This window comes from Varroa destructor, unplaced genomic scaffold, assembly GCF_002443255.2.
Source record: "Varroa destructor unplaced genomic scaffold, Vdes_3.0 BEIS01001052.1, whole genome shotgun sequence".
NCBI classification, from domain to species: Eukaryota; Metazoa; Arthropoda; class Arachnida; order Mesostigmata; family Varroidae; genus Varroa; species Varroa destructor.
Window position 1 is genome coordinate 1 of NW_019212505.1, and position 27,104 is coordinate 27,104.

Here is a 27,104-nt window from a genome sequence, read left to right on the forward strand (position 1 = left end):
TAATTTAGGTTATTAAATTATTTTGGAATTCAACTCAAACAGTGAAACACATTATGCACTCTGATATTCTTAACTTCCACGTTCGAATCGCACCTATTGCCATCGGCCATACCACGTTGAATACGCCGGTTCTCGTCCGATCACCGAAGCTAAGCAACGTTGGGCTCGGATAGTACTTGGAAGGGAGACCGCCTGGGAACACCGGGTGTTGATGGCATTTTTTTAAAAATTTTCTTTTAATTCATATGTATCATAATTTTTTTAAAAATACTTTAAAATCTTTTAATTTAGGTTATTAATCATTTTGGAATTCAACTCAAACATGAAACACATTATGCACTCTGATATTCTTAACTTCATGTTCGAATCGCACCGTGACTGCCATCGGCCATACCACATTGACTACGCTGGTTCTCGTACGATCACCGAAGGTAAACAAAGCTGGTTCCGGATCGTAATTACAAAGGAGACCGTCTGCGAACACCGGGTGTTGATAGCAATTTTTTAAAATTCCCTTTTAATTAATACGTACCATAATAGTTTTTTAAAAATACTTTAAAATTTTTTAATTTAGGTTATTAAATCATTTTGGAATTCAACTCAGTGAAACACATTATGCACTCTGATATTCTTAACTCACGTTCGAATCGCATGTCACAGCCATCGGCCATACCACGTTGAATACGCCGGTTCTCGTCCGATCACCGAAGCTAAGCAACGTTGGGCTCGGATAGTACTTGGAAGGAGACCGCCTGGGAACACCGGGTGTTGATGGCATTAAAAAAATTTTTTTTAATTCATATGTACCATAATATTTTTTTTCAAAAATACTTTTAAATTATTTTATTTAGGTTCTTAAATCATTTTAAATTCAAAACAAACAGTGAAACACATTATGCACTCTGATATTCTTAACTCCACGTTCGAATCGCATTGTCACAGCCATCGGCCATACCACGTTGAATACGCCGGTTCTCGTCCGATCACCGAAGCTAAGCAACGTTGGGCTCGGATAGTACTTGGAAGGGAGACCGCCTGGGAACACCGGTGTTGATGGCAATTTTTTTATTTTCTTTTAATTCATATGTACATAATTTTTTTTAAAAATACTTTAAATCTTTTTTTAGGTTATTAAATCATTTTGAATTCAACTCAAACATGAACACATTATACTCTGATATTCTTAACTTCATGTTCGAATCCACCGTCACTGCCATCGGCCATACCACATTGTACGTGGTTCTCGTACGATCACCGAAGGTAACAACGTTCGATCGTATTACAAAGGAGACCGCTGCGAACACCGGTGTTGATAGATTTTTTAAATTCCTTTTAATTATACGTACCATAATAGTTTTTTAAAAATACTTTAAAATTTTTTAATTTAGGTTCTTAAATCATTTTGAATTCAACAAACAGTGAAACACATTATGCACTCTGATATTCTTAACTCCACGTTCGAATCGATTGTCACAGCCATCGGCCATACCACGTTGAATACGCCGGTTCTCGTCCGATCACCGAAGCTAAGCAACGTTGGGCTCGGATAGTACTTGGAAGGGAGACCGCCTGGGAACACCGGGTGTTGATGGCAATTTTTTAAATTTTCTTTTAATTCATATGTACCATATTTTTTTAAAAATACTTTAAATTTTTTTTATTTAGGTTATTAAATCATTTTGGAATTCAACTCAAAAGTGAAACACATTATGCACTCTGAATTCTTAACTTCATGTTCGAATCCACCGTCAGTGCCATCGGCCATACCACGTTGAATACGCCGGTTCTCGTCCGATCACCGAAGCTAAGCAACGTTGGGCTCGGATAGTACTTGGAAGGGAGACCGCCTGGGAACACCGGGTGTTGATGGCAATTTTTTTTAATTTTCTTTTAATTCATATGTATCATAATTTTTTTAAAAATACTTTTAAAATCTTTTATTTAGGTTATTAAATCATTTTGGAATTCAACTAACAGTGAAACACATTATGCACTCTGATATTCTTAACTCCACGTTCGAATCGCACTGTCACTAGCCATCGGCCATACCACGTTGAATACGCCGGTTCTCGTCCGATCACCGAAGCTAAGCAACGTTGGGCTCGGATAGTACTTGGAAGGAGACCGCCTGGGAACACCGGGTGTTGATGGCATTTAAAATTTTTCTTTTAATTCATATGTACCATATATTTTTTTAAAAATACTTTTAAATTATTTTATTTAGGTTATTAAATCATTTTAATTCAAAACAAACAGTGAAACACATTATGCACTCTGATATTCTTAACTCCACGTTCGAATCGCATGTCACAGCCATCGGCCATACCACGTTGAATACGCCGGTTCTCGTCCGATCACCGAAGCTAAGCAACGTTGGGCTCGGATAGTACTTGGAAGGGAGACCGCCTGGGAACACCGGTGTTGATGGCAATTTTTTTATTTTCTTTTAATTCATATGTACATAATTTTTTTAAAAATACTTTAAATTTTTATTTAGGTTATTAAATCATTTTGAATTCAACTCAAACATGAAACACATTATGACTCTGATATTCTTAACTTCAGTTCGAATCCACCGTACTGCCATCGGCCATACCACTTGTACGGGTTCTCGTCGATCACCGAAGGTAACAACTGTTGGCTCGATAGTACAAGGGAGACCGCTGGAACACCGGTGTTGATGAATTTTTTAAATTTTTTAATTACATAGTACCATAATAGTTTTTTAAAAATACTTTAAATTTTTTATTTAGGTTTTAAATCATTTTGAAATTCAAAACAAACAGTGAAACACATTATGCACTCTGATATTCTTAACTCCACGTTCGAATCGATTGTCACAGCCATCGGCCATACCACGTTGAATACGCCGGTTCTCGTCCGATCACCGAAGCTAAGCAACGTTGGGCTCGGATAGTACTTGGAAGGGAGACCGCCTGGGAACACCGGGTGTTGATGGCATTTTTTTAAAAATTTTCTTTTAATTCATATGTATCATAATTTTTTTAAAAATACTTTAAAATCTTTTAATTTAGGTTATTAAATCATTTTGGAATTCAACTCAGTGAAACACATTATGCACTCTGATATTCTTAACTCACGTTCGAATCGCACGTCACAGCCATCGGCCATACCACGTTGAATACGCGGTTCTCTCCGATCACCGAAGCTAAGCAACGTTGGGCTCGGATAGTACTTGGAAGGAGACCGCCTGGGAACACCGGGTGTTGATGGCATTTTTAAAAATTTTTTTTAATTCATATGTACATATATTTTTAAAAATACTTTAAATTTTTTATTTAGGTTTTAAATCATTTTAAAATTCAAAACAAACAGTGAAACACATTATGCACTCTGATATTCTTAACTCCACGTTCGAATCGCATTGTCACAGCCATCGGCCATACCACGTTGAATACGCCGGTTCTCGTCCGATCACCGAAGCTAAGCAACGTTGGGCTCGGATAGTACTTGGAAGGGAGACCGCCTGGGAACACCGGGTGTTGATGGCATTTTTTAAAATTTTCTTTTAATTCATATGTACATAATTTTTTTAAAAATACTTTAAATTTTTATTTAGGTTATTAAATCATTTTGGAATTCAACTCAAACGTGAAACACATTATGCACTCTGATATTCTTAACTTCAGTTCGAATCCACCGTACTGCCATCGGCCATACCACTTGTACGGGTTCTCGTCGATCACCGAAGGTAAACAAACTGGTTGGCATCGTGATAGTACTAAGGGAGACCGCCTGGAACACCGGTGTTGATGATTTTTTAAATTTTTTAATTATAGTCATATGTTTTTTAAAAATACTTTAAATTTTTTATTTAGGTTATTAATCATTTTGAATTCAACAAACAGTGAAACACATTATGCACTCTGATATTCTTAACTCCACGTTCGAATCGATGTCACAGCCATCGGCCATACCACGTTGAATACGCCGGTTCTCGTCCGATCACCGAAGCTAAGCAACGTTGGGCTCGGATAGTACTTGGAAGGGAGACCGCCTGGGAACACCGGGTGTTGATGGCATTTTTTAAAATTTTCTTTTAATTCATATGTACATATTTTTTTTAAAAATACTTTAAATTTTTTTATTTAGGTTATTAAATCATTTTGGAATTCAACTCAAAAGTGAAACACATTATGCACTCTGATATTCTTAACTCACGTTCGAATCGCAGTCCAGCCATCGGCCATACCACGTTGAATACGCCGGTTCTCGTCCGATCACCGAAGCTAAGCAACGTTGGGCTCGGATAGTACTTGGAAGGGAGACCGCCTGGGAACACCGGGTGTTGATGGCAATTTTTTATTTTCTTTTAATTCATATGTACCATAATTTTTTTAAAAATACTTTTAAATTTTTATTTAGGTTATTAAATCATTTGGAATTCAACTCAAAAGTGAAACACATTATGCACTCTGAATTCTTAACTTCAGTTCGAATCCAGTCATAGCCATCGGCCATACCACGTTGAATACGCCGGTTCTCGTCCGATCACCGAAGCTAAGCAACGTTGGGCTCGGATAGTACTTGGAAGGGAGACCGCCTGGGAACACCGGGTGTTGATGGCATTTTTTTAAATTTTCTTTTAATTCATATGTATCATAATTTTTTTAAAAATACTTTTAAAATCTTTTAATTTAGGTTATTAAATCATTTTGGAATTCAACTCAAACAGTGAAACACATTATGCACTCTGATATTCTTAACTCACGTTCGAATCGCACTGTCACAGCCATCGGCCATACCACGTTGAATACGCGGTTCTCTCCGATCACCGAAGCTAAGCAACGTTGGGCTCGATAGTACTTGGAAGGAGACCGCCTGGGAACACCGGGTGTTGATGGCATTTTTTAAAAATTTTCTTTTAATTCATATGTACCATAATATTTTTTTTAAAAATACTTTTAAATTATTTTATTTAGGTTTTAAATCATTTTAAATTCAAAACAAACAGTGAAACACATTATGCACTCTGATATTCTTAACTCACGTTCGAATCGCATGTCACAGCCATCGGCCATACCACGTTGAATACGCCGGTTCTCGTCCGATCACCGAAGCTAAGCAACGTTGGGCTCGGATAGTACTTGGAAGGGAGACCGCCTGGGAACACCGGGTGTTGATGGCAATTTTTTAAATTTTCTTTTAATTCATATGTACCATAATTTTTTTTAAAAATACTTTTAAATTTTTTTTATTTAGGTTATTAAATCATTTGGAATTCAACTCAAACGTGAAACACATTATGCACTCTGATATTCTTAACTCACGTTTGAATCGCCCTAGCCATCGGCCATACCACGTTGAATACGCCGGTTCTCGTCCGATCACCGAAGCTAAGCAACGTTGGGCTCGGATAGTACTTGGAAGGGAGACCGCCTGGGAACACCGGGTGTTGATGGCATTTTTTAAAAATTTTCTTTTAATTCATATGTACCATATATTTTTTTAAAAATACTTTTAAATTTTTATTTAGGTTATTACATGCTTTAGAATTCAACTCAAACGTGAAAACATTATGCACCTGATATTCTTAACTTCGAATCGCACTGTCAGTGGCATCGGCCATACCACGTTGAATACGCGGTTCTCGCTGATCACCGAAGGTAAACAAAGTTGGCCCGGAGTAATTACAAGGGAGACGCGTGGGAACACCGGGTGTTGATGAAATTTTTTATTCTTTTAATTAATAGTACCATAATTTTTTTAAAAATACCTTAAAATTTTTTATTTAGGTTATTAAATCATTTTGAATTCAACTAACAGTGAAACACATTATGCACTCTGATATTCTTAACTTCACGTTCGAATCGATTTCACAGCCATCGGCCATACCACGTTGAATACGCCGGTTCTCGTCCGATCACCGAAGCTAAGCAACGTTGGGTCGGATAGTACTTGGAAGGGAGACCGCCTGGGAACACCGGGTGTTGATGGCAATTTTTTATTTTCTTTTAATTCATATGTACATAATTTTTTTTAAAAATACTTTAAAATCTTTTATTTAGGTTATTAAATCATTTTGGAATTCAACTCAGTGAAACACATTATGCACTCTGATATTCTTAACTTCACGTTCGAATCGCACCGTCACTGCCATCGGCCATACCACGTTGAATACGCCGGTTCTCGTCCGATCACCGAAGCTAAGCAACGTTGGGCTCGGATAGTACTTGGAAGGGAGACCGCCTGGGAACACCGGGTGTTGATGGCAATTTTTTTAAATTTTCTTTTAATTCATATGTACCATAATTTTTTTAAAAATACTTTAAAATCTTTTATTTAGGTTATTAAATCATTTTGGAATTCAACTCAAACAGTGAAACACATTATGCACTCTGATATTCTTAACTCCACGTTCGAATCGCATCACAGCCATCGGCCATACCACGTTGAATACGCCGGTTCTCGTCCGATCACCGAAGCTAAGCAACGTTGGGCTCGGATAGTACTTGGAAGGGAGACCGCCTGGGAACACCGGGTGTTGATGGCATTTTTTAAATTTTCTTTTAATTCATATGTACCATAATATTTTTTTAAAAATACTTTTAAATTTTTATTTAGGTTATTACATCGCTTTAGAATTCAACTCAAACAGTGAAAACATTATGCACCTGATATTCTTAACTTCAGCACTGTCAGTGGCATCGGCCATACCACGTTGAATACGCTGGTTCTCGCTGATCACCGAAGGTAAACAAAGTTGGCCCGGAGTAATTACAAAGGAGACCGTGTGCGAACACCGGGTGTTGATGCAATTTTTTTTTTATTTCTTTTTAATTAATAGTACCATAATTTTTTAAAAAAAACCTTTAAAATCTTTTATTTAGGTTATTAAATCATTTTGAATTCAACTCAAACGTGAAACACATTTGCACCCTGATATCTTAACTTCACGTTTGAATCGACTGTTAGCCATCGGCCATACCACGTTGAATACGCCGGTTCTCGTCCGATCACCGAAGCTAAGCAACGTTGGGCTCGGATAGTACTTGGAAGGGAGACCGCCTGGGAACACCGGGTGTTGATGGCATTTTTTTAAAAATTTTCTTTTAATTCATATGTACCATAATATTTTTTTAAAAATACTTTTAAATTTTTTATTTAGGTTATTAAATCATTTTAGAATTCAACTCAAACGTGAAACACATTATGCACCCTGATATTCTTAACTTCACGTTTGAATCGCACCGTACTGCCATCGGCCATACCACGTTGAATACGCCGGTTCTCGTCCGATCACCGAAGCTAAGCAACGTTGGGCTCGGATAGTACTTGGAAGGGAGACCGCCTGGGAACACCGGGTGTTGATGGCAATTTTTTTATTTTCTTTTAATTCATATGTACCATAATTTTTTTAAAAATACTTTTAAATTTTTTATTTAGGTTATTAAATCATTTTGAATTCAACTCAAACGTGAAACACATTATGCACCCTGATATTCTTAACTTCACGTTCGAATCGCACGTTACGCCATCGGCCATACCACGTTGAAACGCCGGTTCTCGTCCGATCACCGAGCTAAGCAACGTTGGGCTCGGATAGTACTTGGAAGGGAGACCGCCTGGGAACACCGGGTGTTGATGGCATTTTTTTAAAAATTTTTTTTAATTCATATGTACATATAGTCTTTTTAAAAATACTTTAAATTTTTTTAATTTAGGTTATTAAATCATTTTGAATTCAACAAACGTGAAACACTTATGCACCTGATATTCTTACTTCACGTTTGAATCGCGCGTTATGCCATCGGCCATACACGTTGAATACGCCGGTTCTCGTCCGATCACCGAAGCTAAGCAACGTTGGGCTCGGATAGTACTTGGAAGGGAGACCGCCTGGGAACACCGGGTGTTGATGGATTTTTTATTTTCTTTTAATTCATATGTACCATAATATTTTTTTAAAAATCTTTTAAATCTTTTATTTAGGTTATTAATCTTTAGAATTCAACTCAAACAGTGAAAACATTATGCACCTGATATTCTTAACTTCACGCACTGTCAGTGGCATCGGCCATACCACGTTGAATACGCGGTTCTCGCTGATCACCGAAGGTAAGCAAAGTTGGCCCGGAGTAATTACAAGGGAGACCGTGGGAACACCGGGTGTTGATGCAATTTTTTTTATTTTTTTTAATTACATAGTACCATAATAGTTTTTAAAAAAAACTTTAAAATTTTTATTTAGGTTATTAAATCATTTTGAATTCAACTCAAACGTGAAACACATTTGCACCCTGATATCTTAACTTCACGTTTGAATCGGACGTTATGCCATCGGCCATACCACGTTGAATACGCCGGTTCTCGTCCGATCACCGAAGCTAAGCAACGTTGGGCTCGGATAGTACTTGGAAGGGAGACCGCCTGGGAACACCGGGTGTTGATGGCATTTTTTTAAAATTTTCTTTTAATTCATATGTACATAATATTTTTTAAAAATACTTTAAATTTTTTTATTTAGGTTATTAAATCATTTTGAATTCAACTCAAACGTGAAACACATTATGCACCCTGATATTCTTAACTTCACGTTCGAATCGCACCGTACTGCCATCGGCCATACCACGTTGAATACGCCGGTTCTCGTCCGATCACCGAAGCTAAGCAACGTTGGGCTCGGATAGTACTTGGAAGGGAGACCGCCTGGGAACACCGGGTGTTGATGGCATTTTTTTAAAATTTTCTTTTAATTCATATGTACCATAATATTTTTTAAAAATACTTTTAAATTTTTTTATTTAGGTTATTAAATCATTTTAGAATTCAACTCAAACGATGAAACACATTATGCACCCTGATATTCTTAACTTCACGTTTGAATCGCACCGTTACTGCCATCGCCATACCACGTTGAACACGCCGGTTCTCGTCCGATCACCGAGTAAGCAACGTTGGGCTTGGGTAATACTTGGAAGGGAGACCGCCTGGAACACCGGGTGTTGATGGCACTTTTTTAAATTTTCTTTTAATTCATATGTACCATATTTTTTTTAAAAATATTTTTAAATTATTTTATTAGGTTATTACATCCTTTAGAATTCAACTCAAACAGTGAAAACATTATGCACCTGATATTCTTAACTTCACGCAATGTCACGTGGCATCGGCTATACCACGTTGAATACGCTGGTTCTCGCATGATCACCGAAGGTAAACAAAAGTTGGGCCCGGAAAGTAATTACAAAGGAGACGGTCTGCGAACACGGGTGTTGAAGCAATTTTTTTTAAATTTCTTTTAATTAATACGTACCATAATAGTTTTTTTAAAAATACCTTTAAATTCTTTTATTTAGGTTATTAAATCATTTTAGAATTCAACTCAAACGGTGAAACACATTATGCACCCTGATATTCTTAACTTCACGTTGAATCGACGTTATGCCATCGGCCATACCACGTTGAAACGCCGGTTCTCGTCCGATCACCGAGTAGCAACGTTGGGCTTGGTAGTACTTGGAAGGGAGACCGCCTGGGAACACCGGGTGTTGATGGCAGCTTTTTTAAATTTTCTTTTAATTCATATGTACCATATTTTTTTTCAAAAATATTTTAAATTATTTTATTAGGTTATTACATCGCTTTAGAATTCAACTCAAACAGTGAAATACATTATGCACCTGATATTCTTAACTTCACGCAAGTCAGTGGCATCGGCATACCACGTTGAATACGCTGGTTCTCGCATGATCACCGAAGGTAAACAAAGTTGGCCCGGAAGTAATTACAAAGGAGACCGTCTGCGAACACGGGTGTTGATAGCAATTTTTTTTAAATTTCTTTTTAATTAATACGTACCATATAGTTTTAAAAAATACCTTTAAATTCTTTTATTTAGGTTATTAAATCATTTTGAATTCAACTCAACGGTGAAACACATTATGCACCTGATATCTTAACTTCACGTTGAATCGCACCGTTACTGCCATCGGCCATACCACGTTGAATACGCCGGTTCTCGTCCGATCACCGAAGCTAAGCAACGTTGGGCTCGGATAGTACTTGGAAGGGAGACCGCCTGGGAACACCGGGTGTTGATGGCATTTTTTTAAATTTTCTTTTAATTCATATGTACCATAATATTTTTTAAAAATCCTTTTAAATTTTTTTATTTAGGTTATTAAATCATTTTAGAATTCAACTCAAACGATGAAACACATTATGCACCCTGATATTCTTAACTTCACGTTTGAATCGCACCGTTACTGCCATCAGCCATACCACGTTGAACACGCCGGTTCTCGTCCGATCACCGTAGTAGCAACGTTGGGCTTGGGTAATACTTGGAAGGGAGACCGCCTGTGAACACCGGGTGTTGATGGCAGCTTTTTTAAATTTTCTTTTAATTCATATGTACCATATTTTTTTTCAAAAATATTTTTAAATTATTTTATTGAGGTTATTACATCGCTTTAGAATTCAACTCAAACAGTGAAATACATTATGCACCTGATATTCTTAACTTCACGCAATGTCAGTGGCATCGGCTATACCACGTTGAATACGCTGGTTCTCGCATGATCACCGAAGGTAAACAAAGTTGGGCCCGGAAAGTAATTACAAAGGAGACGGTCTGCGAACACAGGGTGTTGACAGCAATTTTTTTTAAATTTCTTCTTAATTAATACGTACCATAATAGTTTTTTTTAAAAAATACCTTTAAATTCTTTTATTTAGGCTATTAAATCATTTTAGAATTCAACTCAAACGGTGAAACACATTATGCACCCTGATATCCTTAACTTCACGTTTGAATCGATCTGTTATTGCCATCGGCCATACCACGTTGAATACGCCGGTTCTCGTCCGATCACCGAAGCTAAGCAACGTTGGGCTCGGATAGTACTTGGAAGGGAGACCGCCTGGGAACACCGGGTGTTGATGGCATTTTTTTAAAAATTTTCTTTTAATTCATATGTATCATAATTTTTTTAAAAATACTTTTAAAATTCTTTTATTTAGGTTATTAAATCATTTTGGAATTCAACTCAAACAGTGAAAACATTATGCACCTGATATTCTTAACTTCACGCAATGTCATGGCATCGGCCATACCACGTTGAATACGCTGGTTCTCGCTCGATCACCGAAGGTAACAAAGTTGGCCCGGATAGTAATTACAAAGGAGACCGTCTGCGAACACCGGGTGTTGATAGCAATTTTTTTTAAATTTCTTTTTAATTAATACGTACCATAATAGTTTTTGAAAAAAAATACCTTTAAAATCTTTTATTTAGGTTATTAAATCATTTTAGAATTCAACTCAAACGGTGAAACACATTATGCACCCTGATATCCTTAACTTCACGTTTGAATGAGACTGTTACTGCCATCGGCCATACCAGTTGAATACGCCGGTTCTCGTCCGATCACCGAAGCTAAGCAACGTTGGGCTCGGATAGTACTTGGAAGGGAACCGCCTGGGAACACCGGGTGTTGATGGCATTTTTTTTTAATTTTCTTTTAATTCATATGTACCATAATATTTTTTCAAAAATTCTTTTATTTAGGTTATTAAATCAATTTAGAATTCAACTCAAACGGTGAAACACATTATGCACCCTGATATTCTTAACTTCACGTTCGAATCGCACCGTTACTGCCATCGGCCATACCACGTTGAATACGCCGGTTCTCGTCCGATCACCGTAGTAGCAACGTTGGGCTTGGGTAGTACTTGGAAGGGAGACCGCCTGGTAACACCGGGTGTTGATGGCAGCTTTTTTAAATTTTCTTTTAATTCATATGTACCATATTTTTCTTCAAAAATACTTTTAAATTATTTTATTTAGGTTATTAAATCATTTTAGAATTCAACTCAAACGGTGAAACACATTATGCACCCTGATATTCTTAACTTCACGCACTGTCAGTGGCATCGGCCATACCACGTTGAATACGCTAGTTCTCGCGTGATCACCGAAGGTAAACAAAGCTGGCCCCGGATAGTAATTACAAAAGAGACCGTCTGCGAACACCGGGTGTTGATAGCAATTTTTTTTTTAAATTACCTTTTAATTAATACGTACCATAATAGTTTTTAAAAAACACTTTTAAAATATTTTATTTAGGTTATTAAGTCATTTTAGAATTCAATTCAAACGGTGAAACACATTATGCACCCTGATATTCTTCACTTCACGTTTGAATCGCACCGTTACTGCCATCGGCCATACCACGTTGAATACGCCGGTTCTCGTCCGATCACCGAAGCTAAGCAACGTTGGGCTCGGATAGTACTTGGAAGGGAGACCGCCTGGGAACACCGGGTGTTGATGGCATTTTTAAAAAATTTTCTTTTAATTCATATGTACCATAATATTTTTTTAAAAATTCTTTTAAATTCTTTTATTTAGGTTATTACATCGCTTTAGAATTCAACTCAAACAGTGAAATACATTATGCACCTGATATTCTTAACTTCACGCACTGTCAGTGGCATCGGCCATACCACGTTGAATACGCCGGTTCTCGTCCGATCACCGAGTAGCAACGTTGGCGCGGGTAGTACTTGGAAGGGAGACCGCCTGGTAACACCGGGTGTTGATGGCAATGTTTTTTAAATTTTCTTTTAATTCATATGTACCATAATTTTTTTAAAAATACTTTTAAATTTTTTATTTAGGTTATTAAATCATTTTAGAATTCAACTCAAACGGTGAAACACATTATGCACCCTGATATTCTTAACTTCACGCACTGTCACGTGCATCGGCCATACCACGTTGAATACGCTGTTCTCGCGTGATCACCGAAGGTAAACAAAGCTGGCCCCGGATAGTAATTACAAAAGAGACCGTCTGCGAACACCGGGTGTTGATAGCAATTTTTTTTTTAAATTACCTTTTAATTAATACGTACCATAATAGTTTTTAAAAAACACTTTTAAAATATTTTATTTAGGTTATTAAGTCATTTTAGAATTCAATTCAAACGGTGAAACACATTATGCACCCTGATATTCTTCACTTCACGTTTGAATCGCACCGTTACTGCCATCGGCCATACCACGTTGAATACGCCGGTTCTCGTCCGATCACCGAAGCTAAGCAACGTTGGGCTCGGATAGTACTTGGAAGGGAGACCGCCTGGGAACACCGGGTGTTGATGGCATTTTTAAAAAAATTTTTTTTTAATTCATATGTACCATAATATTTTTTTAAAAATTCTTTTAAATTCTTTTATTTAGGTTATTACATCGCTTTAGAATTCAACTCAAACAGTGAAATACATTATGCACCTGATATTCTTAACTTCACGCACTGTCAGTGGCATCGGCCATACCACGTTGAATACGCCGGTTCTCGTCCGATCACCGTAGTAGCAACGTTGGGCTTGGGTAGTACTTGGAAGGGAGACCGCCTGGTAACACCGGGTGTTGATGGCAGCTTTTTTAAATTTTCTTTTAATTCATATGTACCATATTTTTCTTCAAAAATACTTTTAAATTATTTTATTTAGGTTATTAAATCATTTTAGAATTCAACTCAAACGGTGAAACACATTATGCACCCTGATATTCTTAACTTCACGCACTGTCAGTGGCATCGGCCATACCACGTTGAATACGCTAGTTCTCGCGTGATCACCGAAGGTAAACAAAGCTGGCCCCGGATAGTAATTACAAAAGAGACCGTCTGCGAACACCGGGTGTTGATAGCAATTTTTTTTTTAAATTACCTTTTAATTAATACGTACCATAATAGTTTTTAAAAAACACTTTTAAAATATTTTATTTAGGTTATTAAGTCATTTTAGAATTCAATTCAAACGGTGAAACACATTATGCACCCTGATATTCTTCACTTCACGTTTGAATCGCACCGTTACTGCCATCGGCCATACCACGTTGAATACGCCGGTTCTCGTCCGATCACCGAAGCTAAGCAACGTTGGGCTCGGATAGTACTTGGAAGGGAGACCGCCTGGGAACACCGGGTGTTGATGGCATTTTTAAAAAAATTTTTTTTTAATTCATATGTACCATAATATTTTTTTAAAAATTCTTTTAAATTCTTTTATTTAGGTTATTACATCGCTTTAGAATTCAACTCAAACAGTGAAATACATTATGCACCTGATATTCTTAACTTCACGCACTGTCAGTGGCATCGGCCATACCACGTTGAATACGCTGGTTCTCGCATCATCACCGAAGGTAAACAAAGTTGGCCCCGGACAGTAATTACAAAGGAGACGGTCTGCGAACACCGGGTGTTGATAGCAATTTGTTTTTTAAATTTCTTTTTAATTAATACGTACCATAATAGTTTTTGAAAAAAAAACCTTTAAAATCTTTTATTTAGGTTATTAAATCATTTTAGAATTCAACTCAAACGGTGAAACACATTATGCACCCTGATATTCTTAACTTCACGTTCGAATCGCACCGTTACTGCCATCGGCCATACCACGTTGAATACGCCGGTTCTCGTCCGATCACCGTAGTAGCAACGTTGGGCTTGGGTAGTACTTGGAAGGGAGACCGCCTGGTAACACCGGGTGTTGATGGCAGCTTTTTTAAATTTTCTTTTAATTCATATGTACCATATTTTTCTTCAAAAATACTTTTAAATTATTTTATTTAGGTTATTAAATCATTTTAGAATTCAACTCAAACGGTGAAACACATTATGCACCCTGATATTCTTAACTTCACGCACTGTCAGTGGCATCGGCCATACCACGTTGAATACGCTAGTTCTCGCGTGATCACCGAAGGTAAACAAAGCTGGCCCCGGATAGTAATTACAAAAGAGACCGTCTGCGAACACCGGGTGTTGATAGCAATTTTTTTTTTAAATTACCTTTTAATTAATACGTACCATAATAGTTTTTAAAAAACACTTTTAAAATATTTTATTTAGGTTATTAAGTCATTTTAGAATTCAATTCAAACGGTGAAACACATTATGCACCCTGATATTCTTCACTTCACGTTTGAATCGCACCGTTACTGCCATCGGCCATACCACGTTGAATACGCCGGTTCTCGTCCGATCACCGAAGCTAAGCAACGTTGGGCTCGGATAGTACTTGGAAGGGAGACCGCCTGGGAACACCGGGTGTTGATGGCATTTTTAAAAAAATTTTTTTTTAATTCATATGTACCATAATATTTTTTTAAAAATTCTTTTAAATTCTTTTATTTAGGTTATTACATCGCTTTAGAATTCAACTCAAACAGTGAAATACATTATGCACCTGATATTCTTAACTTCACGCACTGTCAGTGGCATCGGCCATACCACGTTGAATACGCCGGTTCTCGCATCATCACCGTAGTAGCAACGTTGGGCTTGGGTAGTACTTGGAAGGGAGACCGCCTGGTAACACCGGGTGTTGATGGCAGCTTTTTTAAATTTTCTTTTAATTCATATGTACCATATTTTTCTTCAAAAATACTTTTAAATTATTTTATTTAGGTTATTAAATCATTTTAGAATTCAACTCAAACGGTGAAACACATTATGCACCCTGATATTCTTAACTTCACGCACTGTCAGTGGCATCGGCCATACCACGTTGAATACGCTAGTTCTCGCGTGATCACCGAAGGTAAACAAAGCTGGCCCCGGATAGTAATTACAAAAGAGACCGTCTGCGAACACCGGGTGTTGATAGCAATTTTTTTTTTAAATTACCTTTTAATTAATACGTACCATAATAGTTTTTAAAAAACACTTTTAAAATATTTTATTTAGGTTATTAAGTCATTTTAGAATTCAATTCAAACGGTGAAACACATTATGCACCCTGATATTCTTCACTTCACGTTTGAATCGCACCGTTACTGCCATCGGCCATACCACGTTGAATACGCCGGTTCTCGTCCGATCACCGAAGCTAAGCAACGTTGGGCTCGGATAGTACTTGGAAGGGAGACCGCCTGGGAACACCGGGTGTTGATGGCATTTTAAAAAAATTTTTTTTTAATTCATATGTACCATAATATTTTTTTAAAAATTCTTTTAAATTCTTTTATTTAGGTTATTACATCGCTTTAGAATTCAACTCAAACAGTGAAATACATTATGCACCTGATATTCTTAACTTCACGCACTGTCAGTGGCATCGGCCATACCACGTTGAATACGCTGGTTCTCGCATCATCACCGAAGGTAAACAAAGTTGGCCCCGGACAGTAATTACAAAGGAGACGGTCTGCGAACACCGGGTGTTGATAGCAATTTGTTTTTTAAATTTCTTTTTAATTAATACGTACCATAATAGTTTTTGAAAAAAAAACCTTTAAAATCTTTTATTTAGGTTATTAAATCATTTAGAATTCAACTCAAACGGTGAAACACATTATGCACCCTGATATTCTTAACTTCACGTTCGAATCGCACCGTTACTGCCATCGGCCATACCACGTTGAATACGCCGGTTCTCGTCCGATCACCGTAGTAGCAACGTTGGGCTTGGGTAGTACTTGGAAGGGAGACCGCCTGGTAACACCGGGTGTTGATGGCAGCTTTTTTAAATTTTCTTTTAATTCATATGTACCATATTTTTCTTCAAAAATACTTTTAAATTATTTTATTTAGGTTATTAAATCATTTTAGAATTCAACTCAAACGGTGAAACACATTATGCACCCTGATATTCTTAACTTCACGCACTGTCAGTGGCATCGGCCATACCACGTTGAATACGCTAGTTCTCGCGTGATCACCGAAGGTAAACAAAGCTGGCCCCGGATAGTAATTACAAAAGAGACCGTCTGCGAACACCGGGTGTTGATAGCAATTTTTTTTTTAAATTACCTTTTAATTAATACGTACCATAATAGTTTTTAAAAAACACTTTTAAAATATTTTATTTAGGTTATTAAGTCATTTTAGAATTCAATTCAAACGGTGAAACACATTATGCACCCTGATATTCTTCACTTCACGTTTGAATCGCACTGTTACTGCCATCGGCCATACCACGTTGAATACGCCGGTTCTCGTCCGATCACCGAAGCTAAGCAACGTTGGGCTCGGATAGTACTTGGAAGGGAGACCGCCTGGGAACACCGGGTGTTGATGGCATTTTTAAAAAAATTTTTTTTTAATTCATATGTACCATAATATTTTTTTAAAAATTCTTTTAAATTCTTTTATTTAGGTTATTACATCGCTTTAGAATTCAACTCAAACAGTGAAATACATTATGCACCTGATATTCTTAACTTCACGCACTGTCAGTGGCATCGGCCATACCACGTTGAATACGCCGGTTCTCGTCCGATCACCGTAGTAGCAACGTTGGGCTTGGGTAGTACTTGGAAGGGAGACCGCCTGGTAACACCGGGTGTTGATGGCAGCTTTTTTAAATTTTCTTTTAATTCATATGTACCATATTTTTCTTCAAAAATACTTTTAAATTATTTTATTTAGGTTATTAAATCATTTTAGAATTCAACTCAAACGGTGAAACACATTATGCACCCTGATATTCTTAACTTCACGCACTGTCAGTGGCATCGGCCATACCACGTTGAATACGCTAGTTCTCGCGTGATCACCGAAGGTAAACAAAGCTGGCCCCGGATAGTAATTACAAAAGAGACCGTCTGCGAACACCGGGTGTTGATAGCAATTTTTTTTTTAAATTACCTTTTAATTAATACGTACCATAATAGTTTTTAAAAAACACTTTTAAAATATTTTATTTAGGTTATTAAGTCATTTTAGAATTCAATTCAAACGGTGAAACACATTATGCACCCTGATATTCTTCACTTCACGTTTGAATCGCACCGTTACTGCCATCGGCCATACCACGTTGAATACGCCGGTTCTCGTCCGATCACCGAAGCTAAGCAACGTTGGGCTCGGATAGTACTTGGAAGGGAGACCGCCTGGGAACACCGGGTGTTGATGGCATTTTTAAAAAAATTTTTTTTTAATTCATATGTACCATAATATTTTTTTAAAAATTCTTTTAAATTCTTTTATTTAGGTTATTACATCGCTTTAGAATTCAACTCAAACAGTGAAATACATTATGCACCTGATATTCTTAACTTCACGCACTGTCAGTGGCATCGGCCATACCACGTTGAATACGCTGGTTCTCGCATCATCACCGAAGGTAAACAAAGTTGGCCCCGGACAGTAATTACAAAGGAGACGGTCTGCGAACACCGGGTGTTGATAGCAATTTGTTTTTTAAATTTCTTTTTAATTAATACGTACCATAATAGTTTTTGAAAAAAAAACCTTTAAAATCTTTTATTTAGGTTATTAAATCATTTTAGAATTCAACTCAAACGGTGAAACACATTATGCACCCTGATATCCTTAACTTCACGTTTGAATGGGACTGTTATTGCCATCGGCCATACCACGTTGAATACGCCGGTTCTCGTCCGATCACCGAAGCTAAGCAACGTTGGGCTCGGATAGTACTTGGAAGGGAGACCGCCTGGGAACACCGGGTGTTGATGGCATTTTTTTTTGAATTTTCTTTTAATTCATATGTACCATAATATTTTTTAAAAATTCTTTTATTTAGGTTATTAAATCAATTTAGAATTCAACTCAAACGGTGAAACACATTATGCACCCTGATATTCTTAACTTCACGTTCGAATCGCACCGTTACTGCCATCGGCCATACCACGTTGAATACGCCGGTTCTCGTCCGATCACCGTAGTAGCAACGTTGGGCTTGGGTAGTACTTGGAAGGGAGACCGCCTGGTAACACCGGGTGTTGATGGCAGCTTTTTTAAATTTTCTTTTAATTCATATGTACCATATTTTTCTTCAAAAATACTTTTAAATTATTTTATTTAGGTTATTAAATCATTTTAGAATTCAACTCAAACGGTGAAACACATTATGCACCCTGATATTCTTAACTTCACGCACTGTCAGTGGCATCGGCCATACCACGTTGAATACGCTAGTTCTCGCGTGATCACCGAAGGTAAACAAAGCTGGCCCCGGATAGTAATTACAAAAGAGACCGTCTGCGAACACCGGGTGTTGATAGCAATTTTTTTTTTAAATTACCTTTTAATTAATACGTACCATAATAGTTTTTAAAAAACACTTTTAAAATATTTTATTTAGGTTATTAAGTCATTTTAGAATTCAATTCAAACGGTGAAACACATTATGCACCCTGATATTTACTTCACGTTTGAATCGCACCGTTACTGCCATCGGCCATACCACGTTGAATACGCCGGTTCTCGTCCGATCACCGAAGCTAAGCAACGTTGGGCTCGGATAGTACTTGGAAGGGAGACCGCCTGGGAACACCGGGTGTTGATGGCATTTTAAAAATTTTTTTTTAATTCATATGTACCATAATATTTTTTTAAAAATTCTTTTAAATTCTTTTATTTAGGTTATTACATCGCTTTAGAATTCAACTCAAACAGTGAAATACATTATGCACCTGATATTCTTAACTTCACGCACTGTCAGTGGCATCGGCCATACCACGTTGAATACGCTGGTTCTCGCATGCATCACCGAAGGTAAACAAAGTTGGCCCCGGATAGTAATTACAAAGGAGACCGGTCTGCGAACACCGGGTGTTGATAGCAATTTGTTTTTTAAATTTCTTTTTAATTAATACGTACCATAATAGTTTTTAAAAAAAATACCTTTAAAATTCTTTTATTTAGGTTATTAAATCATTTTAGAATTCAACTCAAACGGTGAAACACATTATGCACCCTGATATTCTTAACTTCACGTTCGAATCGCACCGTTACTGCCATCGAGCCATACCACGTTGAAACGCCGGTTCTCGTCCGATCACCGAAGTAAGCAACGTTGGGCTTGGATAGATACTTGGAAGGGAGACCGCCTGGGAACACCGGGTGTTGATGGCAGCTTTTTTAAACTTTCTTTTAATTCATATGTACCATATTTTTTTTCAAAAATACTTTTAAATTCATTTTATTAGGTTATTACATCGCTTTAGAATTCAACTCAAAAGTGAAATACATTATGCACCTGATATTCTTAATTTCACGCAACTGTCAGTGAGCATCGGCCATACCACGTTGAATACGCTGTTCTCGCATGATCACCGAAGGTAAACAAAGTTGGGCCCGGAAGTAATTACAAAGGAGACGCGTCTGCGAACACCGGTGTTGATACAATTTTTTTTCTTAATTTCTTTTTAATTAATACGTACCATAATAGTTTAAAAAAAATACCTTTAAATTCTTTTATTTAGGTTATTAAATCATTTTGAATTCAACTCATACGGTGAAACACATTATGCACCATGATATCCTTAACTTCACGTTTGAATCGGACCGTTACTGCCATCGGCCATACCACGTTGAATACGCCGGTTCTCGTCCGATCACCGAAGCTAAGCAACGTTGGGCTCGGATAGTACTTGGAAGGGAGACCGCCTGGGAACACCGGGTGTTGATGGCAGCTTTTTAAATTTTCTTTTAATTCATATGTACCATAATATTTTTTTAAAAATACTTTTAAATTCTTTTATTTAGGTTATTAAATCATTTTAGAATTCAACTCAAACGGTGAAACACATTATGCACCCTGATATTCTTAACTTCACGTTTGAATCACCGCTGTTGCCATCGGCCATACCACGTTGAATACGCCGGTTCTCGTCCGTCACCGAGCTAAGCAACGTTGGGCTGGATAGTACTTGGAAGGGAGACCGCCTGGAACACCGGGTGTTGATGGCAGCTTTTTGTAAATTTTCTTTTAATTCATATGTACCATAATATTTTTTTCAAAAATACTTTTAAATTTTTTATTTAGGTTATTACATCGCTTTAGAATTCAACTCAAACAGTGAAATACATTATGCACCTGATATTCTTAACTTCACGCACTGTCAGTGGCATCGGCCATACCAGTTGAATACGCTGTTCTCGCATCGATCACCGAAGGTAAACAAAGTTGGCCGGATAGTAATTACAAAGGAGACCGTCTGCAGAACACCGGGTGTTGATAGCAATTTTTTTAAATTTCTTTTTAATTAATACGTACCATAATATTTTTTTAAAAATACCTTTTAAATTATTTTATTTAGGTTATTAATATCATTTTAGAATTCAACTCAAACGTGAAACACATTATGCACCCTGATATTCTTAACTTCACGCACTGTCAGTGCATCGGCCATACCACGTTGAATACGCTAGTTCTCGTACGATCACCGAAGGTAAACAAAGCTGGCCCGGATAGTAATTACAAAAGAGACCGTCTGCGAACACCGGGTGTTGATAGCAATTTTTTTAAAATTCCTTTTAATTAATACGTACCATAATATGTTTTTAAAAAACACTTTAAATCTTTTATTTAGGTTATTAATGTATTTTGAATTCAACTCAAACAGGTGAAACACATTATGCACCCTGATATTCTTACTTCAGCGTATTGTCCACGCTGCCATCGGCCATACCACGTTGAATACGCCGGATTCTCGTACGATCACGAAGGCTAACAACGTTGGCTCGGATAGTACTTACGAAGGAGACCGCCTGGGAACACCGGGTTTATAGCCATTTTAAAAAATTTTTTTAATTATATGACCATAATATTTTTTAAAAATACTCTTTAAATCTTTTATTTAGGTTATTAACATCGATTTAGAATTCAACTCAAACAGTGAAAACATTATGCACCCTGATATTTCTTAACTTCAGCACTTGTCAGAGGCATCGGCCATACCACGTTGAATACGCTGGTTCTCGCATCATCACCGAAGGTAAACAAAGTTGGCCCCGGACAGTAATTACAAAGGAGACGGTCTGCGAACACCGGGTGTTGATAGCAATTTGTTTTTTAAAATTCTCTTTTTAATTAATACGTACCATAATAGTTTTTAAAAAAAAACTTTAAAATTTTTAATTTAGTTATTAAATCATTTTGAATTAACAAACGTGAAACACATATGCACCCTATATTCTTAACTTCACGTTTGAATCGCACCGTTACTGCCATCGGCCATACCACGTTGAAACGCCGGTTCTCGTCCGACAACCGAGCTAAGCAACGTTGGGCTTGGATAGTACTTGGAAGGGAGACCGCCTGGGAACACCGGGTGTTGATGGCAGCTTTTTTAAATTTTCTTTTAATTCATATGTACCATAATATTTTTTTCAAAAATACTTTTAAATTATTTTATTTAGGTTATTACATCGCTTTAGAATTCAACTCAAAAGTGAAATACATTATGACCTGATATTCTTAACTTACGCACTTCAGTGGCATCGGCCATACCACGTGAATACCTGGTTCTCGCATGATCACCGAAGGTAAACAAAGTTGGGCCCGGAAGTAATTACAAAGGAGACTCTGCGAACACCCGGTGTTGATACAAATTTTTTTTCTAATTTCTTTTTAATTAATACGTACCATAATAGTTTAAAAAAAATACTTTAAATTCTTTTATTTAGGTTATTAAATCATTTTGAATTCAACTCATACGGTGAAACACATTATGCACCATGATATCCTTAACTTCACGTTTGAATCGGACCGTTACTGCCATCGGCCATACCACGTTGAATACGCCGGTTCTCGTCCGATCACCGAAGCTAAGCAACGTTGGGCTCGGATAGTACTTGGAAGGGAGACCGCCTGGGAACACCGGGTGTTGATGGCAGCTTTTGTAAATTTTCTTTTAATTCATATGTACCATAATATTTTTTTAAAAATACTTTTAAATTCTTTTATTTAGGTTATTAAATCATTTTAGAATTCAACTCAAACGGTGAAACACATTATGCACCCTGATATTCTTAACTTCACGTTCGAATCCACGTTGCCATCGGCCATACCACGTTGAATACGCCGGTTCTTGTCCGATCACCGAAGCTCAGCAACATTGGGGTCGAATAGTATTTGGGAGGGAGACCGCCTGGGAACACCGGGCAACTTTTTAAAATTTTCTTTTAATTCATATGTACCATAATATTTTTTTCAAAAATACTTTTAAATTGTTTTATTTAGGTTATTACATCGCTTTAGAATTCAACTCAAACAGTGAAATACATTATCCACCTGATATTCTTAACTTCACGCACTGTCAGTGGCATCGGCCATATCACGTTGAATACGCTGGTTCTCGCATAATCACCGAAGATAAACAAAGCTGGTTCCGGATCGTAATTACAAAGGAGACCGTCTGCAAACACCGGGTGTTGGTAGCAATTTTTTTAAAGTTCCCTTTTAATTAATACGTACCATAATATTTTAAAAAACTATTACATTTTTATTTTTATTTAGGTTATTAATTCATTTTAGAATTCAACTCAAACGTGAAACACATATGCACCCTGATATTCTTACTTCAGTGCGCACTTTCAGTGCTATCGGCCATACCACGTTGAATACGCGTGATTCTCGTACGATCATAGAAGGCTAAAGAAGTTTGTCGCCGGATAGTAACTTCAAAGGGAGACCGCCTGGTAACACCGGGTGTTATGCCATTTTTAAGAAATTTTCTGTTTAATTCATATGCACCATAATATTTTTTTAAAAATACTCTTTAAATTCTTTTATTTAGGTTACTAACATGACTTTGAGAATTCAACTCAAACAGGTGAAAGCATTATGCACCCTGATATTCTTAACTTCAGGACTTCAGTGGCATCGGCCATACCACAGTTGAATACGCTGATTCTCCACTGATCACACGAAGGTAAACAAAGTTGGTCCCCGGATAGTAATTACAAAGGAGACCGTCTGCGTAACACCGGGGTTTATAGTCAATTTTTTTTAAAATTTTCTGTTTTAATTTAATCTACCATAATATTTTAAAAATAAACTCTTAAATCTTTTATTTAGGTTATTAAATGCATTTTGGAATTCAACTCAAACGGTGAAACACATTATACACCCTGATATCTTAACTTGGCACGTTTGTCGACGATGCCATCGGCCATACCACGTTGAATACGGGATTCTCGTCCGATCACCGAAGCTAACGCAAGTTGGGCTCGGATAGTACTTGGAAGGGAGACCGCCTGGGAACACCGGGTGTTGATGGCAGCTTTTGTAAATTTTCTTTTAATTCATATGTACCATAATATTTTTTTAAAAATACTTTTAAATTCTTTTATTTAGGTTATTAAATCATTTTAGAATTCAACTCAAACGGTGAAACACATTATGCACCCTGATATTCTTAACTTCACGTTCGAATCGCACCGTTACTGCCATCGGCCATACCACGTTGAATATGCCGGTTCTCGTCCGATCACCGAAGCTAAGCAACGTTGGGCTCGGATAGTACTTGGAACGGAGACCGCCTGGGAACACCGGGTGTTGATGGCAAATTTTTTAAAATTTTCTTTTAATTCATATGTACCATAATATTTTTTTAAAAATACCTTTAAATTATTTTATTTAGGTCATTAAATCATTTTAGAATTCAACTCAAAGAGTGAAATACATTATGCACCTCATATTCTTAATTTCATGCACTGTCAGTGGCATCGGCCATACCACGTTGAAAACGCTAGTTCTCGCATGATCACCGAAGGTAAACAAAGTTGGCCCCGGATAGTAATTACAAAGGAGACCGTCTGCGAACACCGGGTGTTGATAGAAATTTTTTTAAAAATTTCTTTTTAATTAATACGTACCATAATAGTTTTTTAAAAAAATACTTTTAAATTCTTTTATTTAGATTATTAAATCATTTTAGAATTCAACTCAAACGGTGAAACATATTATGCACCCTGATATTCTTAACTTCACGTTCGAATCGCACCGTTACTGCCATCGACCATACCACGTTGAATACGCCGGTTCTCGTCCGATCACCGAAGCTAAGCAACGTTGGGCTCGGATAGTACTTGGAAGGGAGACCGCTTGGGAACACCGGGTGTTGATGGCAGCTTTTTTAAACTTTCTTTTAATTCATATGTACCATAATATTTTTTTTCAAAAATACTTTTAAATCATTTTATTTAGGTTATTACATCGCTTTAGAATTCAACTCAAAGAGTGAAATACATTATGCACCTGATATTCTTAATTTCACGCAATGTCAGTGACATCGGCCATACCACGTTGAATACCCTAGTTCTCGCATGATCACCGAAGGTAAAGAAAGTTGCCCCCGGATAGTAATCACAAAGGAGACCGCCTGCGAACACCGGGTGTTGATAGCAATTTTTTTTAAAATTCCCTTTTAATTAATACGTACCATAATAGTTTCAAAAAACACTTTTAAATTCTTTTATTTAGGTTATTAAATCATTTTAGAATTCAACTCAAACGGTGAAACACATTATTATGAATTAAAAGAAAATAAAAAATGCCATCAACACCCGGTGTTCCCAGGCGGTCTCCCTTCCAAGTACTATCCGACCCAACGTTGCTTAGCTTCGGTGATCGGACGAGAACCGGCGTATTCAACGTGGTATGGCCGATGGCGTAATTCGATTCGAACGTGAAGTTAAGAATATCAGGTGCATAATGTGTTTCACTGAGTTGAATTCAAAATGATTTAATAACCTAAATAAAAAATTTTAAAGTATTTTTAAAAAACTATTATGGTACGTATTAATTAAAAGAATTTTAAAAAAATTGCTATCAACACCCGGTGTTCGCAGACGGTCTCCTTTGTAATTACATCCGGAGCCAGCTTTGTTACCTTCGGTGATCGACGAGAACCAGCGTATTCAAGTGGTATGGCCGATGGCATGACGGTGCGATTCGAACTGAAGTTAAGAATATCAGGGTGCATAATGTGTTCACTGTTTGAGTTGAATTCTAAAATGATAATAACCTAAAAAAAATTTAAAAGTATTTTTAAAAAAAATTATGGTACATATGAATTAAAAGAAAATTTAAAAAATGCCATCAACACCCGGTGTTCCCAGGCGGTCTCCCTTCCAAGTACTACCGCGCCAACGTTGCTAGCTTCGGTGATCGGACGAGAACCGGCGTATTCAACGTGGTATGGCCGATGGCATAACGGTGGATTCAAACGTGAAGTTAAGAATATCAGGGTGCATAATGTGTTTCACCGTTTGAGTTGAATTCTAAAATGATTTAATAACCTAAATAAAAGAATTTAAAAGTATTTTTAAAAAAATATTATGGTACATATGAATTAAAAGAAAATTTAAAAATGCCATCAACACCCGGTGTTCCCAGGCGGTCTCCCTTCCAAGTACTATCCGAGCCCAACGTTGCTTAGCTTCGGTGATCGGACGAGAACCGGCGTATTCAACGTGGTATGGCCGATGGCAGTAACGGTCCGATTCAAACGTGAAGTTAAGATATCAGGTGCATAATGTGTTTCACCGTTGAGTTGAATTCAAAATGATTTAATAACCTAAATAAAAGAATTTAAAGGTATTTTTTTAAACTATTATGGTACGTATTAATTAAAAAGAAATTTAAAAAAAAAATTGCTATCAACACCCGGTGTTCGCAGACGGTCTCCTTTGTAATTACTATCCGGGGCCAACTTTGTTTACCTTCGGTGATCATGCGAGAACAGCGTATTCAACTGGTATGGCCGATGCCACTGACAGTGCGTGAAGTTAAGAATATCAGGTGCATAATGTATTTCACTGTTTGAGTTGAATTCTAAAGCGATGTAATAACCTAAATAAAATAATTTAAAAGTATTTTTGAAAAAAATATTATGGTACATATGAATTAAAAGAAAATTTAAAAAAGCTGCCATCAACACCCGGTGTTCCAGGCGGTCTCCCTTCCAAGTACTACCCAAGCCCAACGTTGCTACTCGGTGACGGACGAGAACCGGCGTATTCAACGTGGTATGGCCGATGGCAGACAGCGTGTGATTCAAACGTGAAGTTAAGAATATCAGGGTGCATAATGTGTTTCACCGTTTGAGTTGAATTTAAAATGATTTAATAACCTAAATAAAAGAATTTAAAAGTATTTTTAAAAAAATATTATGGTACATATGAATTAAAAGAAAATTTAAAAAAAATTGCCATCAACACCCGGTGTTCCAGGCGTCTCCCTTCCAAGTACTATCCGAGCCCAACGTTGCTTAGCTTCGGTGATCGACGAGAACCGGCTATTCAACGTGGTATGGCCGATGGCATAACGTGCGATTCAAACGTAAGTTAAGAATATCAGGGTGT

At 37.1% G+C, this 27,104-nt stretch overlaps 1 long non-coding RNA gene, 33 other non-coding genes and 20 pseudogenes across 34 annotated transcripts; 50 read left to right on the plus strand and 4 right to left on the minus strand.

The window, feature by feature from the left end:
* The first annotated feature begins 98 nt into the window (after positions 1 to 98).
* On the plus strand, positions 99 to 217 carry LOC147754051 (5S ribosomal RNA). Its single transcript, XR_015318253.1, has one exon. It is a non-coding gene; the product is annotated as a 5S ribosomal RNA (ribosomal RNA).
* A 442-nt stretch (positions 218 to 659) lies between these two features.
* LOC147754052 (5S ribosomal RNA) lies at positions 660 to 777 on the plus strand (annotated as a pseudogene).
* Positions 778 to 941: 164 nt separating this feature from the next.
* On the plus strand, positions 942 to 1,059 carry LOC147754053 (5S ribosomal RNA). Its single transcript, XR_015318275.1, has one exon. It is a non-coding gene; the product is annotated as a 5S ribosomal RNA (ribosomal RNA).
* Positions 1,060 to 1,475: 416 nt separating this feature from the next.
* LOC147754054 (5S ribosomal RNA) lies at positions 1,476 to 1,594 on the plus strand. The gene has a single exon (XR_015318267.1). It is a non-coding gene; the product is annotated as a 5S ribosomal RNA (ribosomal RNA).
* Positions 1,595 to 1,753: 159 nt separating this feature from the next.
* LOC147754055 (5S ribosomal RNA) lies at positions 1,754 to 1,872 on the plus strand. Its single transcript, XR_015318278.1, has one exon. It is a non-coding gene; the product is annotated as a 5S ribosomal RNA (ribosomal RNA).
* Positions 1,873 to 2,035: 163 nt separating this feature from the next.
* LOC147754056 (5S ribosomal RNA) lies at positions 2,036 to 2,153 on the plus strand (annotated as a pseudogene).
* A 159-nt stretch (positions 2,154 to 2,312) lies between these two features.
* LOC147754057 (5S ribosomal RNA) lies at positions 2,313 to 2,430 on the plus strand. The gene has a single exon (XR_015318276.1). It is a non-coding gene; the product is annotated as a 5S ribosomal RNA (ribosomal RNA).
* Positions 2,431 to 2,842: 412 nt separating this feature from the next.
* Positions 2,843 to 2,961, plus strand: LOC147754058 (5S ribosomal RNA). The gene has a single exon (XR_015318281.1). It is a non-coding gene; the product is annotated as a 5S ribosomal RNA (ribosomal RNA).
* A 159-nt stretch (positions 2,962 to 3,120) lies between these two features.
* On the plus strand, positions 3,121 to 3,236 carry LOC147754059 (5S ribosomal RNA; annotated as a pseudogene).
* A 157-nt stretch (positions 3,237 to 3,393) lies between these two features.
* On the plus strand, positions 3,394 to 3,512 carry LOC147754060 (5S ribosomal RNA). The gene has a single exon (XR_015318241.1). It is a non-coding gene; the product is annotated as a 5S ribosomal RNA (ribosomal RNA).
* A 412-nt stretch (positions 3,513 to 3,924) lies between these two features.
* On the plus strand, positions 3,925 to 4,043 carry LOC147754061 (5S ribosomal RNA). Its single transcript, XR_015318243.1, has one exon. It is a non-coding gene; the product is annotated as a 5S ribosomal RNA (ribosomal RNA).
* A 156-nt stretch (positions 4,044 to 4,199) lies between these two features.
* Positions 4,200 to 4,318, plus strand: LOC147754062 (5S ribosomal RNA). Its single transcript, XR_015318244.1, has one exon. It is a non-coding gene; the product is annotated as a 5S ribosomal RNA (ribosomal RNA).
* Positions 4,319 to 4,470: 152 nt separating this feature from the next.
* Positions 4,471 to 4,589, plus strand: LOC147754063 (5S ribosomal RNA). The gene has a single exon (XR_015318245.1). It is a non-coding gene; the product is annotated as a 5S ribosomal RNA (ribosomal RNA).
* Positions 4,590 to 5,030: 441 nt separating this feature from the next.
* Positions 5,031 to 5,149, plus strand: LOC147754064 (5S ribosomal RNA). The gene has a single exon (XR_015318246.1). It is a non-coding gene; the product is annotated as a 5S ribosomal RNA (ribosomal RNA).
* A 157-nt stretch (positions 5,150 to 5,306) lies between these two features.
* LOC147754065 (5S ribosomal RNA) lies at positions 5,307 to 5,425 on the plus strand. The gene has a single exon (XR_015318247.1). It is a non-coding gene; the product is annotated as a 5S ribosomal RNA (ribosomal RNA).
* A 417-nt stretch (positions 5,426 to 5,842) lies between these two features.
* Positions 5,843 to 5,960, plus strand: LOC147754066 (5S ribosomal RNA; annotated as a pseudogene).
* A 156-nt stretch (positions 5,961 to 6,116) lies between these two features.
* LOC147754067 (5S ribosomal RNA) lies at positions 6,117 to 6,235 on the plus strand. Its single transcript, XR_015318249.1, has one exon. It is a non-coding gene; the product is annotated as a 5S ribosomal RNA (ribosomal RNA).
* A 160-nt stretch (positions 6,236 to 6,395) lies between these two features.
* LOC147754068 (5S ribosomal RNA) lies at positions 6,396 to 6,514 on the plus strand. The gene has a single exon (XR_015318250.1). It is a non-coding gene; the product is annotated as a 5S ribosomal RNA (ribosomal RNA).
* A 421-nt stretch (positions 6,515 to 6,935) lies between these two features.
* On the plus strand, positions 6,936 to 7,054 carry LOC147754069 (5S ribosomal RNA). Its single transcript, XR_015318251.1, has one exon. It is a non-coding gene; the product is annotated as a 5S ribosomal RNA (ribosomal RNA).
* Positions 7,055 to 7,218: 164 nt separating this feature from the next.
* LOC147754070 (5S ribosomal RNA) lies at positions 7,219 to 7,337 on the plus strand. Its single transcript, XR_015318252.1, has one exon. It is a non-coding gene; the product is annotated as a 5S ribosomal RNA (ribosomal RNA).
* A 157-nt stretch (positions 7,338 to 7,494) lies between these two features.
* On the plus strand, positions 7,495 to 7,611 carry LOC147754071 (5S ribosomal RNA; annotated as a pseudogene).
* A 156-nt stretch (positions 7,612 to 7,767) lies between these two features.
* Positions 7,768 to 7,885, plus strand: LOC147754072 (5S ribosomal RNA; annotated as a pseudogene).
* A 412-nt stretch (positions 7,886 to 8,297) lies between these two features.
* Positions 8,298 to 8,416, plus strand: LOC147754073 (5S ribosomal RNA). The gene has a single exon (XR_015318255.1). It is a non-coding gene; the product is annotated as a 5S ribosomal RNA (ribosomal RNA).
* A 160-nt stretch (positions 8,417 to 8,576) lies between these two features.
* Positions 8,577 to 8,695, plus strand: LOC147754074 (5S ribosomal RNA). The gene has a single exon (XR_015318256.1). It is a non-coding gene; the product is annotated as a 5S ribosomal RNA (ribosomal RNA).
* Positions 8,696 to 9,184: 489 nt separating this feature from the next.
* Positions 9,185 to 10,773, minus strand: LOC111255202 (uncharacterized). Its single transcript, XR_015318239.1, has 3 exons — positions 10,474 to 10,773; positions 10,246 to 10,323; positions 9,185 to 9,221 (listed from the first exon to the last, which is right to left on the minus strand). It is a non-coding gene; the product is annotated as an uncharacterized LOC111255202 (long non-coding RNA).
* On the plus strand, positions 9,408 to 9,521 carry LOC147754075 (5S ribosomal RNA; annotated as a pseudogene).
* LOC147754076 (5S ribosomal RNA) lies at positions 9,949 to 10,067 on the plus strand. The gene has a single exon (XR_015318257.1). It is a non-coding gene; the product is annotated as a 5S ribosomal RNA (ribosomal RNA).
* Positions 10,232 to 10,348, plus strand: LOC147754077 (5S ribosomal RNA; annotated as a pseudogene).
* Positions 10,774 to 10,792: 19 nt separating the features above from the next.
* LOC147754078 (5S ribosomal RNA) lies at positions 10,793 to 10,911 on the plus strand. Its single transcript, XR_015318258.1, has one exon. It is a non-coding gene; the product is annotated as a 5S ribosomal RNA (ribosomal RNA).
* A 441-nt stretch (positions 10,912 to 11,352) lies between these two features.
* On the plus strand, positions 11,353 to 11,469 carry LOC147754079 (5S ribosomal RNA; annotated as a pseudogene).
* Positions 11,470 to 11,625: 156 nt separating this feature from the next.
* LOC147754080 (5S ribosomal RNA) lies at positions 11,626 to 11,742 on the plus strand (annotated as a pseudogene).
* Positions 11,743 to 12,186: 444 nt separating this feature from the next.
* On the plus strand, positions 12,187 to 12,305 carry LOC147754081 (5S ribosomal RNA). The gene has a single exon (XR_015318259.1). It is a non-coding gene; the product is annotated as a 5S ribosomal RNA (ribosomal RNA).
* A 713-nt stretch (positions 12,306 to 13,018) lies between these two features.
* On the plus strand, positions 13,019 to 13,137 carry LOC147754082 (5S ribosomal RNA). The gene has a single exon (XR_015318261.1). It is a non-coding gene; the product is annotated as a 5S ribosomal RNA (ribosomal RNA).
* A 157-nt stretch (positions 13,138 to 13,294) lies between these two features.
* On the plus strand, positions 13,295 to 13,411 carry LOC147754083 (5S ribosomal RNA; annotated as a pseudogene).
* Positions 13,412 to 13,855: 444 nt separating this feature from the next.
* Positions 13,856 to 13,974, plus strand: LOC147754084 (5S ribosomal RNA). Its single transcript, XR_015318262.1, has one exon. It is a non-coding gene; the product is annotated as a 5S ribosomal RNA (ribosomal RNA).
* A 447-nt stretch (positions 13,975 to 14,421) lies between these two features.
* Positions 14,422 to 14,538, plus strand: LOC147754085 (5S ribosomal RNA; annotated as a pseudogene).
* A 444-nt stretch (positions 14,539 to 14,982) lies between these two features.
* LOC147754086 (5S ribosomal RNA) lies at positions 14,983 to 15,101 on the plus strand. The gene has a single exon (XR_015318263.1). It is a non-coding gene; the product is annotated as a 5S ribosomal RNA (ribosomal RNA).
* A 718-nt stretch (positions 15,102 to 15,819) lies between these two features.
* On the plus strand, positions 15,820 to 15,938 carry LOC147754087 (5S ribosomal RNA). The gene has a single exon (XR_015318264.1). It is a non-coding gene; the product is annotated as a 5S ribosomal RNA (ribosomal RNA).
* Positions 15,939 to 16,383: 445 nt separating this feature from the next.
* LOC147754088 (5S ribosomal RNA) lies at positions 16,384 to 16,500 on the plus strand (annotated as a pseudogene).
* A 444-nt stretch (positions 16,501 to 16,944) lies between these two features.
* On the plus strand, positions 16,945 to 17,063 carry LOC147754089 (5S ribosomal RNA). The gene has a single exon (XR_015318265.1). It is a non-coding gene; the product is annotated as a 5S ribosomal RNA (ribosomal RNA).
* Positions 17,064 to 17,220: 157 nt separating this feature from the next.
* Positions 17,221 to 17,337, plus strand: LOC147754090 (5S ribosomal RNA; annotated as a pseudogene).
* A 444-nt stretch (positions 17,338 to 17,781) lies between these two features.
* LOC147754091 (5S ribosomal RNA) lies at positions 17,782 to 17,900 on the plus strand. The gene has a single exon (XR_015318268.1). It is a non-coding gene; the product is annotated as a 5S ribosomal RNA (ribosomal RNA).
* Positions 17,901 to 18,347: 447 nt separating this feature from the next.
* On the plus strand, positions 18,348 to 18,466 carry LOC147754092 (5S ribosomal RNA). The gene has a single exon (XR_015318269.1). It is a non-coding gene; the product is annotated as a 5S ribosomal RNA (ribosomal RNA).
* A 156-nt stretch (positions 18,467 to 18,622) lies between these two features.
* LOC147754093 (5S ribosomal RNA) lies at positions 18,623 to 18,739 on the plus strand (annotated as a pseudogene).
* Positions 18,740 to 19,180: 441 nt separating this feature from the next.
* On the plus strand, positions 19,181 to 19,299 carry LOC147754094 (5S ribosomal RNA). The gene has a single exon (XR_015318270.1). It is a non-coding gene; the product is annotated as a 5S ribosomal RNA (ribosomal RNA).
* Positions 19,300 to 19,746: 447 nt separating this feature from the next.
* Positions 19,747 to 19,865, plus strand: LOC147754095 (5S ribosomal RNA; annotated as a pseudogene).
* A 440-nt stretch (positions 19,866 to 20,305) lies between these two features.
* LOC147754096 (5S ribosomal RNA) lies at positions 20,306 to 20,424 on the plus strand. Its single transcript, XR_015318271.1, has one exon. It is a non-coding gene; the product is annotated as a 5S ribosomal RNA (ribosomal RNA).
* Positions 20,425 to 21,961: 1,537 nt separating this feature from the next.
* LOC147754097 (5S ribosomal RNA) lies at positions 21,962 to 22,078 on the plus strand (annotated as a pseudogene).
* A 433-nt stretch (positions 22,079 to 22,511) lies between these two features.
* Positions 22,512 to 22,630, plus strand: LOC147754098 (5S ribosomal RNA). The gene has a single exon (XR_015318273.1). It is a non-coding gene; the product is annotated as a 5S ribosomal RNA (ribosomal RNA).
* A 1,554-nt stretch (positions 22,631 to 24,184) lies between these two features.
* On the plus strand, positions 24,185 to 24,303 carry LOC147754099 (5S ribosomal RNA; annotated as a pseudogene).
* A 446-nt stretch (positions 24,304 to 24,749) lies between these two features.
* LOC147754100 (5S ribosomal RNA) lies at positions 24,750 to 24,868 on the plus strand. The gene has a single exon (XR_015318240.1). It is a non-coding gene; the product is annotated as a 5S ribosomal RNA (ribosomal RNA).
* Positions 24,869 to 25,292: 424 nt separating this feature from the next.
* Positions 25,293 to 25,410, minus strand: LOC147754101 (5S ribosomal RNA; annotated as a pseudogene).
* Positions 25,411 to 25,834: 424 nt separating this feature from the next.
* Positions 25,835 to 25,950, minus strand: LOC147754102 (5S ribosomal RNA; annotated as a pseudogene).
* Positions 25,951 to 26,111: 161 nt separating this feature from the next.
* On the minus strand, positions 26,112 to 26,230 carry LOC147754103 (5S ribosomal RNA). Its single transcript, XR_015318274.1, has one exon. It is a non-coding gene; the product is annotated as a 5S ribosomal RNA (ribosomal RNA).
* Between the last annotated feature and the right edge of the window lie 874 nt (positions 26,231 to 27,104).